The sequence below is a fragment of the Mirounga leonina genome, unplaced genomic scaffold, assembly GCF_011800145.1.
Source record: "Mirounga leonina isolate KUSES-001 unplaced genomic scaffold, KU_Mleo_1.0 Mir_54, whole genome shotgun sequence".
NCBI classification, from domain to species: Eukaryota; Metazoa; Chordata; class Mammalia; order Carnivora; family Phocidae; genus Mirounga; species Mirounga leonina.
The window spans coordinates 4,080,770-4,104,437 of NW_023270812.1; positions in this window are offsets into that span (position 1 = coordinate 4,080,770).

Below are 23,668 nucleotides of genomic sequence, written 5' to 3' on the forward strand. Positions count from 1 at the left end.
TGAATCGTTGAACATTACATCCCAAACTAATGATGTACTGTATGTTGGCTAATTAAATTAAAATTAAAAAAAGGAAAAGAAAGAAATATATAGAAAGAAATGGGAAATTGGGTGCAAATTTGGAATATACAGTTGGGTGGTATGGCCAGACATTAAGGTAAAGGTAGAGCTTTTTCTAAACACAGAGGAAAAGCTTAGCATTGTAGAATTATAGTCAGCAAAGAAATAAGAGCACAGCTGTTAACATTCAGATTTGAAACATATGACTGCTTTGGGACTTATTTTTTATTGGACTTGGCAAATTGCTAAAGCCAGGACAAATAACCATTCTCCTTGGCAATGACTTCTTCTGTTCTTAGAATGTCCCGCTGTGAGAGTGGTGCTGAGCAGCCACTTCTGACCCTAGAGAAGCCTCAACAAAGCACTCAACTTCTGGAAGTGGGGAACAGCTTCGCTGGCCCCAAGGACAATACAGTGGATCAAGCATCTAACTAGGAAATCAAGCTTCTTTGTCCAAATTCTTCTACTGATGCTGAGTAAAATGGGGAAATAACAGTACCTACCTCCTAGGTTGTCATGAGAATTAAGTGGGCTGACAGTTGTATAAGCACAGCTCTGTGCCTGGCACAAAGTAGGCGCTTACTTGATGTTCATTCTTCCCTTACTTCACGTGGCTGGACACTCTACTTTAAAACTCTGCAAAATCATTCTCAGCATCTTCCAACACTTCTACAAATATGTACAATTCCACCAGCTGGAGGCTACAAAATCCCATCATTCTGCAATGTTACATATCCCCTATGAAAGTGAGAAATCTGTCATAAACACCTTTAAGCAGTTTAGACGTACACATATCTCTAAATAAATCACCCAGAAGAAACATAACCAACTGTCAAATAAGTTTTTCCTAAACTTCATCATGTCAATCTCAAACATGCAAAGGAGAGGCCCTTTTTTTCTCAAAGAAAATACCTTTTTTAAAACAAGACCTCATCTAAAGTCTCCTATTTTAATTCCTAATAGAGAAAAGAAAGACAGTAAACTCTTCTTTAAGGTCATTCAATAAAACAAGGGAAGGCATCCGAAGGACCCACAGTGACACGTTCTTTGCCTCTTGCACAAATGTCTTCTACCTCTTTGGCCAGGGAAATCATCTCTCCCGCGGACCATTAACCTGCTTTGAGAGAATGCAAAGGAAAGAAAACAACCCACATATAGGTTGGAACAAGACGTGTAACATAGAAATATATGTATTTCTCACATTGTTGCACAAAAAGCACCGTTGTGTGTAGATGGGAGGTTTTTCCTCACTTCACTTCCTCCCCTAAACAGATTAGGGGTACAGTATTTCCATTCAAGGTCCACAGAGTCATTGGTCATCAGATTGTCAAATCCTTCACTAGCCTGCTGTGAGGAGTTTTCTGTTACACAGTGGGGACATCCTGTAGACAGACGACAGAGCACCAGGAGTGTGGTGCGGACAAGGAAATGCCTTCGCCAAGTCACTGCTCCTTGGACCCTCTTCCTCCTGCCACTCTTCAAACGGTCCTTAATCTTTCTCCCCCTGGTGAACACTCATCTTAATTAACTAATCTAAAATATGGGGAAATGTGTGTGCTTACTTCCGGCGTTTACAGAATTTTACGATAGAAAAAAAGAAACAACCTACACACACAAAAGTTGAAGAATGTTTACGTTATGGCATGCCAATAGACTATGATGAAAACATTTTAAATGGTGGTGATAAAAACTATGGACAGTCTGGATACACAGGCAAATCAACAGAGAATAATTCATTGATGTTACAAGACACCACATGTGAAATGGCATCACATGTTATAGTCAGTGTCGCTTCTCTTAAAGTGATGCACAGGTACATTGCAATGGACACAGTGCATTAGGGCAGCAGTTCCTTCTGCCCCCCATGCCTGCATCAGTGATGCCTTGCCGCAGGTGATCTGTGTCTCTGATTTTCATTGACTAAAACTGTAATTCAGATCTAGCAAGCATGTGGCCCTCTCCTGTTGGCCACATCATCCACTCTGGTTTGGGAAATTTATCATCCAACCACTTGGGTGTAATGGGATGACACATTCTTCTGCTGGAACCACTCAGTGACCTTCCCCAACCTTCAAATGCATGCATCATTATCGACCACTTAAAAGTGGTCAAATATGTCAGAAAGTTGCCTGTGTTAGCAGACTTTATGAGACCCCTGTCTATAGACCCAAGTGTACTGACATATCTGGGTATGGCCTGAGCCCTCTTTCCAGTGTCTCTTTGCTTTAAGGATCAAAAGCCCCCTTCAAGAAGAAAGAAATGGATGTTTAGAAGCTTGGACCAAGAAAAAGTCTTTTAGGTTAAAGGGAGGCATAATTATTAGTACCTGTCTCTCTGTTCCCCAGAGGTCTTCCCAAGAGCAGACTTTGCTGAGCCCTAGAGAGACCAGAGCTATGAATAAAACTGACCAAGTTTTTCTCCTGGGAAGATATTGCGACCCAGCCATGCTGTCTTAAGATCATGTAGCAAGGGGCACCTGGGTGGCTCAGTCGGTTAAGCTTCTGCCTTTGGCTCAGTCATGGTCTCAGGGTCCTGGGATCGAGCCTTGCATCGGGGTCCCTGCTGAGTGGGGGGGCCTGCTTCTCCCTCTCCCTCTGCCTCTGCTTGCCATTCCCACTGCTTGTACTCTCTCTCTCTGTCAAATAAAAAATAAAATAAATAAATAAATAAATAAATAAAAAGATCATGTAGCAAGACCCATCGCCCCCAGAGCTATGGGCTCCGAATATCCTGAAGTCATGAAAACTTAAAAACACAAAGACCATTTGACTGGCAGAACCTTAGGAGAATCAAATAAGAGTGTCAAGAAATATTTGAGATTCTCCTACATAATCTATGAACTCCAAAATTACAACTTCCTATCCCTTCTTACTATTCCATCCTCAGCTCAATGTACACTGTGGCCCCAGTAGGACTGGGTGCTGAAAGGGAGTGGACTGAATCTTACAGACCACATGACCATATAATTGATCACCAAAACCAATAAATTTCTGAGGTTGTAAAGGAGCATTATCAGAATTATGCCAGGACAGCAGGTGTCAGCCAGGATGGTCCCAGGCAAACCGGCATCTGATCACCCTATGAGTCTGCGAGTTCTAGGGGAGAACATTTGTGTCTCTAACTTTACCCTTTTGTTCTGATCAACTTTTCATCCCATCAGATGTTCTTGATCTTTTAGATACATCTTTGGCCACTCAAAGCAAAAATCTAGGCTTTTCCATACATTTTGATGAACCCTGCCAAAACTAGAAAATCCTAAATAATAATCCTATATATGTTTATCCTGGACCTTTCCCACAGGCACCCTTACTTCACAGAGATTCAGAGAGACATGTTTCCTAATAAAAAGGATGCAAGTGGTTAGCTATTCAAAACAATCTTACCTTAGAGAGTTGCCTCTTGTTCATCCAAAGGGAAAAAACAAACAAACAAACACAAAAAACAGTTAATAAATGCCAGGCACACTTCTAGGTATTGGGTGACACAACTTTTAAAAACACAGGACCATCACCCAGCTCAAGAGATCTCATATGCAGTAAGGGAAGCAGCTGATGAGTAAGTAAGCAAATAGATCATTGTGGGATTTGATGGTATGACCCCAGCGGGAGAGTCTACTGCAGTAAGAGAGGTCCAGGAAGACACCTCTGAGAAGTGACATTTGATCTGACTTCAGGATGGACACTGGCCAGTGTGACAAGCCCCTTTCACAGATCACATCAATTTCGTTTCCAGCCCTACACCAACTTTTCCTGTTTCCTCCCAGTTTGTGAAGATCAGGGACCCTTCTACGGTTTCCTCACGAAATAGAATGATACAGATGAAAAGCAAAAGGGGTTTCCACTGCACACTCGAGAAATCATGGGAAATAGAATTATCACCATCAGTCAGTATAAGGCGGCCACAGGGTGCCTGAATGACCCGCTCCTGACTGTGGTGTTAATCGTCGACAAGGTTCTGTGGTCCTCTAGCAGTCCTGGGTGTGGGGATCAGTGGAGACTGCACCCGAAGTCCTGAGGACAGGCAGCTCTCACTGGGCTTAGCTGACCACAGTATTTTCTCAGCGCAACTTTGAGCTCATGTTTATGCCAAAGTCGGCCTGAAAGGCAGCTGTCTGAACCCATCATGTTCCCAGCATCATTCCTAGCCACTGGTGGCCGCTGGTCCCACTGACCGATCGGGTCTTGTGGTTAGATTACTCCTGCGTTTCAGTGTCTACTCCCCTTCCTAGCAGTGTCACACTGCGATCTCTGATCCTGCTGTCCTTGACTAATCAGACTAACGAAGCCTCTCTCTTCCAAACATGAGCCACAACTCAACTGTCAGCATCAAGCTAGTCAGGGTGTTTTCTCTATCCTTCTTGCTTTCCAAACTCCAGGTCAGGATCCCTGCACTCCCCTCCATATTCTGCAACATGTGATTTTTGGAAATGTAACCCAAAAAAAGTCTGAATAGAGCCCAGCAAGAGCCAAAGGAAATGGAATAATGAACTATTCAGTCTAGGTCTGTTATGTGCCCAAATGTGGTTTTGCCTTCTACAGTATTTAGATCATACTGTTGACTCATGTTCCATAAGAACAGACTCGATTTATCCATGTAGCCTCTTCTACTCCCCACTGACCTTCATACTCACCCTTCCTCCCTTTCCCTCTGGGAACCTTTTGCCCAAAGCCAGTTTTTATAATGGCACATTTGATTGGACTATTGTTCACAGTTAATTCACCCAATTGTTCTTTATTAACTCTCCTTTGATTGCTTTCAGATGTTTTCTTCTACTTGTCAAGATAAGTAAGACAGTTTTCGTTCCTCTGTTACATAGTAAAATGTTGTTATTTGCCATATCATTTGGATCCTCAATAGACCTTTTTTAGGTATTCGTACCACCGGACATCCTGGTAATGTCAGTAACGATAGCAAACTTGTAAATAGCACTTACTATATTCCAGGCACTGTACTAAGGACTTTACATTCATTAACTCATCAAATCCCCTAAACTCTAACAAGTAGGTATTATTATAACACTTTACAGGGGCACCTGGGTGGCTCAGTCGGTTAAGCATCTGTCTTTGGCTCAGGTCATGATCTCAGGATCCTAGGATCCAGCCCGGCATCAGTCTCCCTGCTCGCGCGGAGTCTGCCTCTCCCTCTGCCTCCTCCCCGTTGCTCATGCTCTGTCTCTATCTCTGTCTCTCTCTCTCAAGTAAATAAATAAAATCTTTTAAAAAATAAAATAACACTTTACAGATGAAGAAACTGAATCACAGAGAAGTTAAGGAACTCAATGTCACACAACTAATAATGCAGAACCCATAGCATTTGCTCCTCGGCACTCAAATTTAACAGTAAAATGTCACAGTGTTTTTCTTCATGTTTAATTATCATCAAATTCCTATCTATCTCTTTTCTAAACCAGGAGAAAAAGATCAGACCGAAATAATCATGAACATCATCAAACTGGGACCAGTCATCCCCTTAGAATTGAGTGATTACATTGAATTGTTTGTACCTCTCGTCTCCCAAGAGGACAGGTAGTTCCTTTCTAGAGAAATGACTCAGATACATTAGCTTTTCCAGGCCGCTGGGCTGTGATTGAATTCATCAACATTTAGGAGACTTTTTTTTTTTGGTCCAAGTTCTATAGCTTGGCACATCCAGCTTCCCACAATCTGTCTCCAGCTTCCCTCCTCCTATTCTCATCTCTTGCTCCTCCCCCACCATGTCCCCCCTCCGGTGGGCTCCTGCTCACACCTGTGTTCATGCCATTAGCCCAGAATGCTTGACCCATCCCCCCACCAATTTTTCTCTCCCACTTTTAGTTGATAGGTATTTTTCTCAAAATTATACATGTAATTAAAAAAAATAGTTCTATAAATCTTATAGTAAAGAAAGACAGTCATTCCCTGCCTCATTTTTCCCAACCCCCAAGTCTTAACTACTTTCAACTCTTTTTTTTCTTTTTTTTTTAAAGATTTTATTTATTTTTCAACAGAGAGAGAGACAGCAAGAGAGGGAACACAAGCAGGGGGAGTGGGAGAGGGAGAAGGGGGCTTCCCGCGGAGCAGGGAGTCCGATGTGGGACTTGATCCCAGGACCCTGGGATCATGACCTCAGCTGAAGGCAGATGCTTAATGACTGAGCCACCCAGGCACCCTCCTTATTTTTTTTTAATGTATTTATTTGTCAGAGAGAGAAAGAGAGCACAAGCAGGGGGAGCGGCAGGCAGAGGGAGAAGCAGACTCCCCGCTGAGCAAGGAGCCTGATGTAGGACTCAATCCCAGGACCCTGGAATCATGACCTGAGCCGAAGACAGATGCTTAATCCAGGTGTCCCTACTTTCAACTCTTTTAACTGTGTCTTTTCTATATTTTTTAACAACATTTGTTAAATGGGTTAAGATTATGTTCATTTGCAAGTAATAGAAAACCTTTCTAGAGTGACTTAACCAAGCAAGGAGTTTATTTCATATAAAAAGAAGTCCACACAGACATTTTAAGGCAGGCATGAGTCTCAACAGGGTCTTCAGAAACCAGGCTCTTTCCACCTTTCTATTCCACCATCCTTGCTTATGGCATCCATCCACATCGTCACAAGATGGCGGTTCTTACCTCCAGGTATTGTGTCCACATTCCAGGAGAAAAAGAATAGGGAAGGACAAAGATATCTTTCCTAGTAAGACTTTGCCTTTTATTTGAAAAGGAATATCCTCTGCAAGAACCTCTGCCTGTGTCTTCTCTAGTCTTTTCAAAGTTATCTGTTGGGGGCAGGGGAGGAGGGGAGGGGGCAGGTTTTACTGCTTCTCAAAGTATTTATTTCCTCCAAATTCCTTTTTCTATTTGTCTTTGTCATTTGTTTGTTATGAAGCTGTCTTTAATGTTGGAAACTTTCCCCTAAGTCTCATGATCTTCATCTGCTCATTCATATTTAAAGAGTAAATTTCAGATAAAGTGGTTGAAATTTCTGTGTGCATGGCAGGACTTGTGGACAAGGGGCTTCATGGCAAGGAAGTTGGGATGTAGTTTTCACTGGACACACACGGTTATTAGTATCAGAAGGCCTTTTCTCTTGGGCTGCTCAGTTTCCCCAGAAGAGAACTCTAATATTCTGCTTGGGGTATGTGAGCGTGGCTGCCAGCATCCTGAACAGGACTGGGGAAGGTGCTAGGGCATCTCACTATCCAGCAGCCTTAACTGCCTTAACTGCCCCAGGCCTTGTAGCCTCCAGCCTTAACTGTGCCTGGCGCCCCTGAGTCCAGAGCACGGGTAGTCGGGATGTCCTCACGGAGTAACCATATGGCCTTTTGCTAGGGCAGAGGAGGAGTAGTTGCCTAATAGGATGGGATGGGGAGGAATCCTAACCACTTCTCCTGCAGACCTTCCACCTGTCCTCCCATCCCAGCTGCACCTGCATCTTCAGGGATTCCTGTAGCTCCAGATACTGAGCCGTTCTGGGGGCTGCAGCCCAGAGCAGGAGCCTCCTCCCCTCCTCCCTCCCTGCCTCCTTCTCTTCCCGGTGTACCTGCTCGGTTTGGTCAATTCTCATTCATTCAGATGTTATTTGGCCTCCAGAATAGATCCCGTTTATCTCTACCCTCGATTTATCATTTATAATTTAAAAACAAATTTTAAATCACTATATGGTTGTTTGAATGGGGATTCCAGAGGACGCACAGGTCAATCCACCACATTTTATCCAGAAGTCAGTTTTTGGGTATCAGAATTCAGTCATCCTTCAAGGCCAAGTGCAAATGTCTGCTCTTCTGCAAAGCTGTCCCCATTTCCTCTCCACGTTCTCCACCCTATAAATTAATGTCTTCCTTTCCACAGTGCTCAGTACACACTTCCATCACCCTTCTTATCACACCATGTCACGATAAGGGTTCCCCATGGCTTTCCTCTGGCTAGACAGTGAGCCCTACAAAGGCAGAAATGGTTTAATGTTCATTTTCGTATTCCTACTTCCTGGCTCTCAGATCACCCAAGTAAGTTCTTTACATTTTTTGACAGATTTAATGAAGCCTGATGTTAAAAATAATGGACTAGGAGACAGGCCTTCACTATGCCAATCTGAGCTGCAGTGCTGAAATAGTTATCACCTTGTGTGTATGTCTTAGTCAGCTGGGGCTGCTACAACAAAATACCATGGACTGTGTAGACATAGAACTTTATTTCTCACAGTTCTGGACTCTGGAAGCCCAAGATCAAGGGGCCCACAGACTCAGCTCCTAGTGAGAGTCCTCTTCCTGGTTCGCAGCCACCTCCCCACTGTGTGCCCACATGGGGCGAGGAACTAGAGCAAGCTCTGGTCTCATGGTCTCATCCTCTCCATATAAGGGCCCTAATCCCATCCCTGGGGGCTGCACTCTCATGACCTCATCTAAACCTAATCACCCCCCAAAGTCCTCACCTCCAGATACGACTATGTTGGAGGTTAGGGCTTCAACATATGAATTTGGAGGGGGGCAAGCGCTTGGAGGAGGATGCAAATTTTCAGTGCCATCGTAGTATATTTTGCTGATTGAAAGACAGAGCTCAATACCTGGTGGTGACTTTTATTGTCACTATCTCTAAATGGCGAGAAAATTCACATCTCACTTTAGAAGGCAAGCAATATGCTTACCGGGAAAGGGAAGTCCAAGGTTAGGAGGACATGGTAGATAGCTGTGAGCCAGACTCACGTACAGAGTGGGAAATATTCTGGTGTTAAAGGCAGCTCAGCAACTGAGATGACCAGTTGTTTTTATTTTTCAATGGCTTTCTGTGCTGTAAAGCAAAAACTGTGTTCACTCTTAATCAGTAAGTTTGCATTTTGCCTACAGTGCAGTCTTCATTAAAAATGGTAGCAAGCCTTCCTTAAAATTCTTACGAGTTAGTGACTCTGGTCGTGAGAAATCTTCACATAACTATGCTGTGGGTGCCCTTACTTTACAGAAGAAGAAATACATGTGAAAGGCAAAAATGATATGTAGGTGACTAAGATGGACATAAATACACGTAGCTTGCCTCTCAATTCAAATTCTTTCCTCAAGGTGGCACTGGGATATGAGTATATTCCAGGATCTACATCTCCTGTATTTAATAATAGTATTCAGAAGTACTGTTAAAGACAACAGGGCCCAAATTGGAGTCACTAACTCCACATGCTAACTCCCACATCACCAACATGGGCGTTAATGACAGTTTCAGCTCTCGTAGAAATGGACTCTTAAACTAGTCATCAGGAATCGCTGGATTGGCATTAGTTAGGTAATCTGCCTGATCACCCTTCCATCCCCTAAAGGAAAGTAACCTCACAATAACCAATCTGCTTTTTGCCTAGTACCACCTCCTTGTTCCTACTCCCTTCTGCCTATAGAATCTCTTGCCTTGTACAGCTCTTCAGAGCTCCCATCTGCTAGATTAGATGCTGCCTTATCCATGAATTGCTGACTAAAGCTGATAAGATCTCTAAATTTTACTCAGTTGAATTTTGTTTTCTGACAGTACTTACCAGTAAACTGAATAACCACATTTCATTTGTGGGTGATGAGGACCAGAACTAATATCCTCTGATTAAATATTGTGCTTATTCCTAAAAACCACCCAGAAAAACTGTATGAATTGATGTGGGAACCACTGATTCCAGTCTTAAATCCCACAATACTCTCACTTATTTCCATTATAACTGAGCTCACATAGCTAAATAAAAAAAGGAAGAACTAACTCCCAAGACTGTAGCTCTTCCACAGAACTTTCCCTGCATACAACAAAGCCACTGATGTCTGGTTGCTTACCCAAAGTTCTCTCTGAGAATAATGCTTGGGTTTCTGCTGGAGATCCCTCTCCCTCATGCTTCCTGCTTTGAACCCACAGGAACCTGGACATTAGAAGAAAAACAAGGAAGGAACCTGCACAAAGAGACAGAGCTCAGGTTGTAAATGGGGAAATAGAGGTACAGGCAGATGCCCTTCGGCAAGCACCTAGCACCTGGAGCTACTGTGGGGATGGAGAGCCAGTGCTGACCGTGACCATGACCATGACCACACTTAGAGCAGAGCCTGGCCCACCGAGAGTAACCACAGCTCTTACTTCAGCAAGAAAAACATTTAGCCCAGAAAGGAGAAGAGCGCTTGAAGCAATGATGACCTCACACAAACAACAACGAAAGACTTGAAGAATCTAAAAAGAACCCTCCATCTCAAAAATAAAGATAACAACTCATTTTGAGATGACAAAGGTGGGACTTTCCATGCCCAACTTGGGGCTCAAACTCATGACCCTGAGATCAAGAGTCACAGGCTCTACCAACTGAGCCAGCCAAGAGCCCCAGATGGCAAGTGAATTTAAAGAGAAGTCAAGTGTTCTAAAGTCACTGTCTTTTCAAGAGTAGGAAAGAGATATTTATTAACTTTATATATTGTTAGAAATATTAAAATTAGAAGTATGTATACATATATAATTAGAATGCATAATTTCCAAACCAGTATAGGAACAAGATAGAAACTGTTAAAAGAGAGAGAGAGAAGAAAGAAAGGAAAAAAAAAAAAATATATATATATCTTTTACTTCAACAAAATACGGTAAAGAAAAAATAAGAACCAAAGAAAAACATAGTAGTTACAAAATGAAATGATAGACAGAAGTCTAAATATATAGTAACTACCATAAATATAAATGCCTTTGATTCACCAATTAAAAGACAATCTCCCAGATTTATTTCTTTATTTTTTGACTATCTAGTCTTTCACTTAAAATTTTGACATTAGGGGTGCCTGGATGGCTCAGTCATTAAGCGTCTGCCTTCAGCTCAGGTCATGATCCCAGGGTCCTGGGATCGAGCCCCGAGTCAGACTCCCTGCTCCTCAGGAAGCCTGCTTCTCCCTCTCCCACTCCCCCTGCTTGTGTTCCCTCTCTCACTGTCTTTCTCTCTATCAAGTAAATAAATAAAATCTTTTAAAAAAATTTAATGTTAAGGGGTGCCTAGGTGGCTCAGTCAGTTGAGCATCTGACTCGATCTCAGCTCAGGTCTTGAACTCATGGTGGTGAGTTCAAGCCCTGCATTGGGCTCCATGCTAGGTGTGGAGCCTACTTTTAAAAAAAAGAAAGAAAGAAAGTGACATTAAAAAGTTGAAAATAAGGACACCTTGGTGACTCAGTCAGTTGAGCATCTGCCTTCGGCTCTTGTCATGTCCTAGGGTTCTGGGATTGAGTCCTGCGTTGGGCTCCTCACTCAGCGGGGAGCCTGCTTCTCCCTCTGCCTGCTGCTCCCCCTGCTTGTGCTCTCTCACTCACTCTCTTTCTCTGACAAATAAATAAAATCTTTTTAAAAAGTTGAAATTCGGGGCGCCTGGGTGGCTCAGGCGGTTAAGCGACTGCCTTCGGCTCAGGTCATGATCCTGGAGTCCCTGGATCGAGTCCCGCATCGGGCTTCCTGCTCGGCAGGGAGTCTGCTTCGTCCTCTGACCCTATCCCCTCTCAGGTGTTCTCTCTCTCTCATTCTCTCTCTCTCAAATAAATAAAAATAAAAATAAAAATCTTTAAAAAAAAAAAGAAATCCTTCTTAATATTAAAAAATAAATAAATAAATAAATAAAATAAAAAGTTGAAAATAAAGCCAGTTTAGTAGTATTTAGTCAAATAAAATTAAAGAAAAATATATTAATGAAGATACAGACATTACTTAATAATTAAAGGGAAAAATAACGAATAAGATATAAAAATCATTAATTTGCTTCACCTAACAAAATTCCCTTCAGGGGAGACGAACCATGAGAGACGATGGATCTGAAAAACAAACTGAGGGTTCTAGAGGGGAGGGGGTGGGAGGATGGGTTAGCCTGGTGATGGGTATTAAAGAGGACACGTTCTGCATGGAGCACTGGGTGTTATGCACAAACAATGAATCATGGAACACTACATCAAAAACTAATGATGTAATGTATGGTGATTAACATAACAATAAAAAATTCCCTCCAAATATATATGCCAAAAATTACCAGAATTAGAAAGAGAAATTGACAAATCCACAATCATAATGAGGTTTTTTTTGTAAACATATTGCCATCAGAAACTGTTACATCAAGCATAATAAGAGCACAAATGATTCAAGCAATGCAATCAAACAGCTTGATATACATCCCAGTAAACAGATAATATATAATATTTTATGAAAACAAAGCAATTCTCGACACACTCCAAAATATTTGTACCATGAAAACCAGGTTCTGTGATCATAATGCAATACAATTGGAAGCAATACATTTTTTAATTAAAAAATAAAAATATCCTTGGAATTAGAGAGCAGATATCTTTAAAAATTCTTGGTAAAGGAAAAACTCACATGAAAGTTCCCAAGTACTTAGAATGAACAACGAAAGAACTACCCATCAACATTTATTGGATGTAGCTAAAACAGGAAGCATATTTTTAAAAAAATGCACAAATTAATGAGATAAATATTCAGGTCAAGAAGCTAAAACCTATAAATACGGAGAACAAACCAGTGGTCGCCAGAGGACAGGTGAGTGAGGGGAGGGGCAAAATGGGTGAATTGGAGTGGAAGATACAGGCTCCCAGTTATGGAATGAAAAAGTCACAGGAATAGAAGACACAACATGGGGGATATAGTTAATGATATTGTAACACCAATGCATGGGGACAGATGGTAGCTATCGACACTTGTGGTGAGCATGACGTAATGTATAAACATGTTGAATCACTGTGTCATACACCTGGAACTAATGTCACATTTTGTGTTCACTATACTCAAATAAAAATAAATAAATATTAAATCAATGAACAAAAACTAGAATATATAAATACAGAGAGCCCATGAAATTAAAAACTAAATACATTCAGCATATTGTATATTAATTATACCTCAATAAAATGGTTTTTAAAAGTTTATCAAAAGAATTGATAAAAAAAAAATTCATTGAATCACAAAGAGAGCCCAGAAATTGACCTGTATATATGTGGTAACTTGGGATATGATAGGATGGCAGTACCAACCGGTGGAGAACTGATGAGCCACCCTATAAATAGTATTAGGGCAGTTGACTTTTCGTATTGAAAAGTTAAAGCAGTACACTTATTGTGATGAGCACTGAGTCATGCAAAGAATGGTTGGATCACTGGACCGTACACCTGACATTAACACTCTATGTTAATTATACTTCAATAAAAAAAAGAAAAGTTAAATTAGACTCATACCCCCAAAATCAGCATCAGATTGATCAAAGATCCAAATGGGAAAGAAGAAAAATATCTTAAAATTATTAGTAAAAAGTATAAGACTATATTTGTGACTTTAGTGTAGTAAGTTTCTCTTAACCGTGACACCAAAAGCATGAGTGATAAGGGAGAATGTTTGACTCTGTCAAATGCAAAACTTCCAATTTTTCAAAAGATGACATAAACAGAATTAAGAGAGAAGTCACGGACTGGAGAAAGTCTTTGCCCTACATAGAACAAACTAAGAATTCGTATCCAAATATATACTTTTTTACAACTTACAAATCAATAAGAAAACAGCAAACACCCAATAATAACATGCAAAGGTGATGACTATATAGTTCTCAGAGGAAGGAATGCAAACAGCCAGTACACTAATTGGAAAAAAGTTCAATGGGAAAAAAAGCTCAACTCCACTGGTAATTAGAAAAGTCTAAATCGGGGTGCCTGGGTGGCTCAGCGGGTTAATGTCTGCCTTCGGCTCAGGTCATGATGCCAAGGTCCTGCGATCGAGCCTCACATCGGGCTCCCTGCTCAGCAGGGAGTCTGCTTCTCCCTCTGCCTGCCGCTCCCCCTATTTGTGCTCTCTCTCACTCTCTCAAATAAGTAAATAAAATCTTAAAAAAAAAAACCCTCCAAATCAAGGCAGAGATAGCACTTTTCACCCATAAAAGACTAGCAAAAAATTCAGATGTAAAAGTATCAAGAGTAGGCAAGGACAGCTTTGGAGAGCAAGTTGGCACATACTATCTAATAAAATTGAAAATGTTTTTATCTTACAGCCAGTAGTTTTATTGGGGAGGGGGCAGTGATGGCAGTCCGGGAAGTTTGCCCCATCTGTGTTCCCTGAAAGATCTAGACTGTCTGCCCAAGCTCCAAATTACAGGCAACCTCTCGTGCCACCGTGCTAAGGAAGGAGAGGGGGCCCGCATGGGGTCGCGCAGGAGAGGAGGATAGCACAAACCCACTTTGTCATTGTTCCAACGGCTGCGGCTTGCTCCGCCGCATCACCTCTTTGGAAGCTGGACACCACGTGTTCCTCCCTTCCTGCCACGCTCTGCCCCTCTGCCTGCCTGGGCCTGCTCACTCCGAGTTCCTCACTGGCCACCATGCTGGCTCGGCCCCATCAGACGATGGTCAGACTGAGCACAAGATGTTCACAACGGGCTCAGTCGGTTGAGCGTCCAACTCAGGTCATGATCTCATGGGGCGGGGGATCGAGCCCCGCATGGGGAAATCCACGCTCAGCAGGAGGTCTGCTTGAAGATTCTCCCCCACTGCCCTTCCCCACCCCACTCGCATTCTCTCTCTCTCAAATAAATAAATAAGTCTTAAAAGAAAAAAAAAGATGTTAACAACAGACTTGGCAGCATGTCTGATCTGGTGAGTCTCGGGGAGACAGTCTTCATCCTCACCCCCAGAACTAAACAGCCTTCCCACAGAAAAATAAACAATCTAACTTTTCCATTTGTAGAAAACAGCAAAGAAGCTCTATGAGTCTGTGGTATGGAGCATGCCGGTCTCATGTGAAAATTACCTCCCTGACCCACCCGCATTGCAGCCGAGGGTTGGAGATGTTCCCGAGTCAGCGAGGTGGGCTGGTGCCAGCCTACCCACACGTGTCACCAGATAGCCCTTGGCGTGGCTTGATGTGGGTGTGGGATGGAGCAGAGCCCACAGCCCTGACCTCACCCGTGCCCTGCCCTGGCCCCTGGAGCCAAACAGCCCGAGACAGCCCCCTATTTCAAGGGGGGGGCGGCGACGCTTGCATCATCCTGTAATTCATGACACAGAATGACAACCATCCGTGTGAACCCAGCACTGCCTTGTCTTTCAGGGTCTGTTTGACACTTACTGATTGATAGTCTATCAATAAAAGTGTATATACAAACAGACTCGTTACCTATGTATCCATTACCACAGCCCAACCGAGTCAAAGGAAAGGAGGAGGAAAAATAAGCTGGCAATTTTCCCATTTTTCTGCAGTTCTTTTTCTCTGTTTGGGTTTCCTTTGGGACTTGCAGGGTGAGAGGATTCTAAAAGGCAAACCAAAGGGTTTTGATTTAGGATAGTATCACCGGTTCCCAGTAATAGAAGGGTTCATGCGCTGGCCTTGACTTTCAGCTGATAGAGCAGCCCCACATCACAGAAGCCCAGGGGTGGCTGGCGTTTCCAGGGCTGTTGCTCCGCTCCCACACCCCCACCTTGCTCCAGGGCACTTTCCACCTGGGGAGCAGAACCAACATGTCTCCGGCTGTAGAAGGACTCACCTGTCCTTAAAATGACCCGCATTCCTGCTTCACCCTAGCAATGGCGCCGAGCTCTCTGTCAGTCAAATCCCCGCTCAGCTGACCTGCCAGTAATTCAATTCTTTTTTTTTTTTTAAGATTTTATTTATTTATTTGACAGAGAGAGACACAGCGAAAGAGGGAACGCAAGCAGGGGGAGTGGGAGAGGGAGAAGCAGGCTTCCCGCGGAGCAGGGAGCCCGATGCGGGGCTCGATCCCAGGACCCTGGGATCATGACCTGAGCCGAAGGCAGACGCTCAACGACTGAGCCACCCAGAAGCACCTGCAGTTCTTATTTTAGTCTGAACCTCCGGACACTGCCAGCTCAGGCTCAAGCGTGAGCAGGCAGGACTGCCAGATCGAGGGCCTCCAGGAGTATACAGCTTGCCTGGTGCAAATATGAGAGCCCCCCTGTGGGTGGACAAGACTCAGGGCCACCCCACAGAGTGGCTGAACTCAGCCCCACTCACCCCTCGGCTGGGCAGCTTTGGGCTGTGCAGAAACGTCACCATTCTCCAGGACGCTGGCCAGAGTCTCTTCCTTGGCTTGAAAACCGTCTGTCAGCCCCATTTTTCCCAACCTTCTTATCCTCCTCCCCAGAAGCCATATTAGGCATTTGTGTCCTAATCACCCCCTTGCATAAAATTTTAATGCCACAGATACACTGATATACTGTGGATTGAGGCTGTTTGGAAGGCCACAGACCACTGCAATATCTAAGATGGGGTTTTTTGCCTCCCAAGAACAGTATTTGTGATATCCTCCCCCTCCCATCCCCCACCACTGAGAATGCATGCATTAGCTGTGACTGCAGTAGGGTCTACCCTCTGTCACCAGAGAAATCCGCCTGTCCAGGGAAGATAGAACCAACTCGTGACCAGCACTAAAATGACCGGTTCCTCACACCAGTCCCAGGCACCTCCCTCCTCCAGGCAGCCCCGGACAGGGCACAGACCCTCATCCCTTGTCCTGTGCCCACGTTCCCTGTGCCTTCACTAACCTCCATTCTTCACCCAGTCTCCTTTTCTTTCCATGCACTGCTTCCTGGTGTGCCGGAGAGATTTAGCCCACAAGGGAATTTCATAATCCTTGAATACTCAGTAAAGCAAAAACTCCTAGGTCTCTAAGTTGGCAAATTGATAAAGTAGCAAATGTATTCATTTATTTATATATTGGTTCAGTTAATCAAGTAACATAAGGAGGTGGATGAACAAGAAGCAGCCGTGAAGCACAGGACGGAGAGGGCAAGGGATGCACAGTGACTTCCAGAAAGAGCTGATGCTCGCCCAGTCCTTGAGGAGCAAACACTACCTGGTTTGGAGAGTTGGAGGGACCTCTGGGCAAAGACCAGGAGGACAGATGGAGCATGACCGACAGGCTTGGGAAACTGTGCTAGAGTTGAGTGTGGAGGGCAGGCAGAGAACATGGAGCCCCAGCTGAGCGAGGAAGGCAGAGAAGGGGTTGAGAGAGATGGTGTCAAGTCAGTGTGAGCCAAGTCAGTGTGGGCTCTTGCATGAATATAGAAAAGACACGTGTGGCCCCTGGGAAGAAGTGACACCTTGGACTGTGCCCACACAGGGGACGGTGGGAGTTGAGGAGGGTCTACCAGAGGTTGGAGAGAGGTGGGGGGAGAGAAAGAGAGGAAGGGAGGGAAAGAGATGGCCCATCAGGTTCAGATGGAGCTGGATGGGCTGAACAGGAGAGAACTAGAATCAGAATCCACACAAGATGAAGGCTGAGGTTCTAGGCATAAGCACTGTCTAATTTTAATTACTTCTGGAAGTCACAAAGGCATATGCAGGTTTGAAACTAAAAGATGAAGCCACCAAGAATTAAGAAGGGAAGACATGACTACTCTAGCCAAAGGTCTAAGTTGAATCTAAAACATCTAGTATCTAAGCAGTGACCATGCAGGAAATTGTCAGAATTCAGATGGACAATCCAACCTCAAGACTGCAAGACAACCAGCAGCAAGAATAACTAGATAACTCATGGGCTTCTGACCTTCTGTATCTTCCTCATTAGACACAGGACTGTCCAAAAGCCTGTGACAGGGTCAGCCTACAGCCAAGAGCCAGGTGGATGCAGATTCCCAGGTTAAGAAGGGAGCTGGGCAGAGAACCCTGTTATCAGGAGAGAAAAATATCAGTGCAGACAGAAGAACTTACTTCTGACCTGAATGCATTCGTTCCATGTTCATGACCTGAACATGTCTATTTCAAAGCATATAAATCCTTCCCAACAGTTCTCTAACTCTAGAGTTATCACTAAAGGATTCCCAACTAATGAGATATTGACTAAGGGAATTGATTTTAATTTAAGAAGTGCAATTGTGCTGAAAGAACGTCCACCCCAGCTGAGGTAATGAGAAAGAACACCGTTTGCAGTAGATAAGAAGGAAAATGCAACCGCTTTAGAGTGCACGCTGATAGTAACAAAGCACATGCATGCTGTAAACTCTTGAGTGACCTGAGTAATGGAGAAAAAGGTCACAGATTAACCCTGATTAGTCACATGTAGTACAAATATGGATAAATGTAACAAGTGATTATTTACAATTAAATTCTTAAAATATATTTATTTATTTAGTTTTTCACAAAAATTAACTCAAAATAGGTCCTAGACCTAAATGTAAGATGCAAAACTACAAAACTTATAGGAGAAAATACAGAATAAAATGTATGTGACCTTTGATTTGGCAAAGATTCTTCCGATACAATACCAAAAGCACAATCCATGAAATAAAAATTAGTTAAGTTAGATTTTGTTGAAATTTAAAAACATTTGCTCTAGGAAAGACACTGTTCAAAGAATGAGAAGACCAGCCACAGGCTGGGAGAAAATATTTGCAAAACACATTATCTGATAAAGAACTTGAACCCAAAATGTATAAAGAAATTTTAAACTCAACAAAGCAAACAATCCAATTGGAAAACGTGCAAAAGATCTGAACAGACACTTCACTAAAGTAGACGTACAGATGGAACATTCCAGATGAGCATATTCTAGTCAAAGAAAAAATGACCTATTCAGTCCAGAGGTAATTCGTTCTGTCTACACTGATGTTTTTCATTCCTGATGCGGTGATAGCATAGGAAAAGATGCTCAATATCGCTGGTAATTAGGGAATTGAAAATTAAGACAATATCATAATGAGATATCACTACACATTTAATAAAATGGTCAAAATCTGGGGCACCTGGGTGGCTTACTCGGTTCAACGTCTGACTCTTGATTTGTGTTCAGGTCATGATCTCAGGGTCGTGAGATTGAGCCCCGTGTCAGGCTCCGTGATGGGCATGGAGCCTGCTTAAGATTCTCTCTTCCCCTCTTTCTCTGCCCCTCCTCTACACTCTCTCACTCCCTCTCTAAAAAAAAAAAAAAGAAAAATTGGTCAAAATCCAATACACAGACAACGCCAAGTGCTGGTGAGGATGTGGAGCAACAGCAATTCCCATTCATTGTTGGTGGGCAGGCAAAATGGAGCAGTGACTTTGGAAGACAATTTGACAGTTTCTGACAAAGCTAAACATAGTCTCACGACAGGATCCAGCAATCACACTCCTAGCTACTCACCTAACTGATTTGAAAACGTGTGTCCAGACAAAAGCCTGTAAATGAATGTTTATAGAAGTTCTATGCAACCAAGATGTGTTTCAAAACACGAATGGATAAACAAACTTCGGCATATCCGTATGATAGAATATTATTCAGCCATGAAAAGAAATGAGCTATCGAGCCACAAAATGACATAAAAGAAATGTAAATGCATATGGCCAAGTGAAAGAAACCAGGCTGGAAAGGCTACATACTATATGATTCCCATTATATGACATTCTGGAAAAGGCAAATATGTAGAGACAATTCAAAGATTAGTGGTTACCGAGGGTTCGGGCGGAGAGGTGGGTTCGAAAAGGTGGAGTACAGGGGATTTTATGATGGTGAGACTATTCGGCATGATACTATCATGGTGGCTATATGACACTGTGCAATTGTTAAAGTCCAAAACACATTACAGCACAAAGACTGAGACTTAATGCATGCACATTTCAAAAAATTCATTTAGGAAGTCAAAAAAATCCCAGGAAGGAAGGTAGACTACGACAAAGGATCTCGCTGGATGACAAATGTATGACACAATCTCACTGAGGGGTGTTGGGGAAAGGTGCTGCGCTAAGTAACTTTGGAAGTGGATGGAGCCTGGGAAATAAAAGGTAGAGAGGAACTGCATACAAGCACCATTCTCTAGTTGATAAAATTACTTCCCTTGGGTGAACAGCTCAATAGCTGCAATGCTGCTATCCTGTATACTGCAATTAAATAATTAAGTAACGACTAGCTGAAGGTCGAGCAGGCACTGATGGAGAAGGAATTTATAGGTGAGCAAGAAGGTCAGAATGAGCCACATGGTGATATATTAGAATTGGAGACATCAGTCAGGATGCATGTTTAGCTTAATGAAGGTATAGACGGTTACATGTAGAAATATTCCCAGTGTGGGTCTGGGCAGAGAAGTCCTGGCTACACTTTCCAGCCCTTTTCGGTGGATCAATCTCTCTTGGAGGTCACATCTCCAGGACCCACCTGGGGAGGGAGCCTTTTAAGAAGACCCCAGGCCAGCTTCCTTTGAGTGCATTCCACTTCTCGTTCCTACAAACCCACATGTTGGCCCCGCCATTGACTTAGGAACCACCAAATCAGTCAGCGCCCTCCTCCCTGCTCCCCGACTGGCAGCAACAGCCACGTCCTCTCCCCTTTACACTTCTCTTATAAAGAACTAGATCCTTACTCACGTGCCCTGACTCTCCAGGGGACACATACTGAGTTCTCCAAAGGTCCTCTTGGAGACCCCTCTTGTGGGTTGAATTGTGTACCCCAAAAAGTTACATTGAAGCCTTACCTCCGGATACCCGTGAATGTGACCTTAACCAGAAATAGCGTCTTTATTTTTGGCTTTGGGGGCCTCTGCTGAAACTGACATTTTTAAAAGCTCCATTTCAACATCCTGCTGCATATCATATGAGATTCAATGTGTTCTATTGGCTGGATTTCTTCTCTGCCTCTTAACTCAATCAGAATATTTGGGCCAGAATACACCACGTATTTCCTGCTCTGTGTCACCCACTCCCTACCTTCTGCAGCTGAAGCCACATAAGCCCCATCAGTACCCACAGCCCCAGCTCCAAACCGCACTCCAGAGAAAGGCAGCGAGATCTGAAGAGTTCCGGGGAGATGGCCCATCCACTCCACATGAAGTCGGTTTTCTCATCCATTCTTGGCATCCTCAGGGTTCTGAAACTGAGATTTAAAACTTCCTATGTCCCACTTCATTCTTTCCCCAGCACCTTCAGAAACAAGATTCCTCCCCCGGCACACGGGCTCTCCTAACCAAAATGACGGCATTCTTGGCTCTGAACCCCAGCCCCATGAGATCGGGTTTTAACCATCTCTGCTCAATCCTTGACCCACCCTTTGAAGAGGAAGCCGGGCTATTGGATCGGGTCTGTACCTTCTGCTAAGGAGTAGCATTCATGCCTCACCTACCTTTCTCCCTTGCCTCCCCATCCGTTGTGGTTGACTTCAGAGAACCACAGGACACCAGACCTCCCTCCCACTGGATGGGAAGAGACAAGCATGAAGCCCTAACTGAGCTGCTGACCAAACCACAACTACTCAGAAAACAAGCCTTTGCTTGAAACTGATATTGTGGATGTCAGAGGGGACAGACAGAAAATACCGGGATCCTGGAAGAGCACATGAACCTCTGGCTCAACCAGCCCCAAAGTCCACTATGGCCTCAGATTTCTGTTACGTGAGCCATCCAGTGTTCTCATTAGTTAAGCCAGTGTGAGTTGGGATTCTTTTTCCTTGCAACCAAAACACCCTATCTGATCCACCCTCAATTTGGACCAACGATCAGGCTCATGGCTCCACATGCTTGTCACCTGATGTTCAACTGAGTGTGCGTGTTTGTCTACACATCTGTATAAACACCTTGAAAAACCCAAAATGCAAACTGAAACTTCTAACATGATTTGTTTTGTATTTACATACTCTACAATGTGTCAGTAAATTAAATAGTGACAGACACGATAAATATTGCATAATTGCAAGCACACACACGCACGCACACACAAATATAGCTGATGCAGCATAATCTTGACTAGAGGGGAAAAAATCAGTGTTTTATGTCATAAATAATAACACTTTACCAAAATTACTAATTAGTAATTCTAGTGCTTTACAAATAAAATACATTAGCTCTTAACTAGTGAAATATACAAATGTTAAAATTCAGTATTAAAATTTAATTCTGGGGCGCCTGGGTGGCTCAGTTGGTTAAGCGACTGCCTTCGGCTCAGGTCATGATCCTGGAGTCCCTGGATAGAGTCCCGCATCGGGCTCCCTGCTTGGCGGGGAGCCTGCTTCTCCCTCTGACCCTCCCCCCCTTATGTGCTCTCTCTCTCTCATTCTCTCTGTCTCAAATAAATAAATAAAATCTTTAAAAATAAATAAAATAAATAAAATTTAATTCTGACCTTGATAAGGAGCAAAGCTGTATTACAGTCAGACCATGGAATAAAAATGTTAACATGTAAAATTCTATTTCACAGTCTAAATCCATGACTTTGGAGACACCTATTGTCATTTGATTATTTTTAGTTCGCAATCAGAGTTGGGCGTAATGTAGGGGGTCACAGCATAACTTAGCTAATAGACATATTTACTCGTATGGAATTTTGGCCATTGTGATAGCCTCAGTGTTGTATCTGCTTACCACAAGATTTGCTCATTATTTTTATTAGGATCCTAACGGTTATTAAGATAGCTTTTAAAATCCCATCCTAAAACTTTACACCAAAGCATTTAAGTTTTACTGCCAGAGCATTTCACTAGTTAAGAGCTAATGTATTTTATTTGTAAAGCACTAGAATTGCTCCCCACATAGAACTAGAAAGTAGACCATGAAATTGAATCTGAAGTTGCCACACTTTATGTTAATATGGTCATCTCAATATTGAAGCTCTCATGCATTTTCAACATGGTGATTCCACACTAATGTCACAATTTGGTTTTTAAACAAACTCAGATGTTAGAGTTCAAAAACTCACATTTAAGGCACATACATTCTTGGCAGTAGTAAAGTATATGCTGTACTTTTGAAGAATTCACAGAACACTCCAGAAAACATTTGTATAAAGGAAAAAAAGTAACTTGACATTTTAACTGAAGTTGGCCTCATGACAATTACAAATGGCTAAAAAGAGATAATTAAGCCATTTATTATAATCTAAATAAACACCAGTAAGTTTTTGATAAACTCTCTAATGAACAGTCTAAAACATAACACAATGGCGAGCACTATCTCCAAAGAACATTTTAAAATAGTTTACTTAAGTGGAAAATAAAAAGCAATAGTCTTGGCATTTGCCCAGGACATGCATTCTCAAATTCTTGTATTTGTTTACTAGAACAATGTAGTATCTTTCATCCCTCAAGAATGCCAACTTAATGTTAAGAATCTTGAAAATAACCAGAGGCAAGCATACTCTTGATTGTCCTCAAAGATCTCCATAAGAAATTATGTACCCACCCAAATTTAAGGACTAGCCTAAAATAAACAAGTATATTTCAAGAATAACTTCTCTCTTGCTCCCTCCCTCCCTCTCTCTGTCTCTCACACACACAAATACACACACACACATACCCTCCATGCACACACAGAGAAAGAAAAAATACCAAATTGATTGTTTGGGTCTGAATGAATAGGCAGTAAGTCACCATTTAGCCTGATGTTGGTCACTCTCAATTTTTTGACAGCAAATTAGTAAATCGTCAATTATTTTTCATTTCAGTTGTAATGCATAAACTTTTAATGTAAGCACTGTCTGGGCTATCGGAACATCTGCCTTATGTCTAGGGACAGCAAGGTGACTTCATTGCAGTTGGGCTGATTGATTGGTCATCGAGTAATACCACTTTAAATTTGGTGAACTAAGCAGAAACTAATTTAGTAGATAAATGAGGCATTTTTAATCCAGTGGAGGTAAAAGGTGAATTGTATTGCCTATGGCAGAAAGAATATGTATTTTGCAATATTTTGAGCAAGAGGAA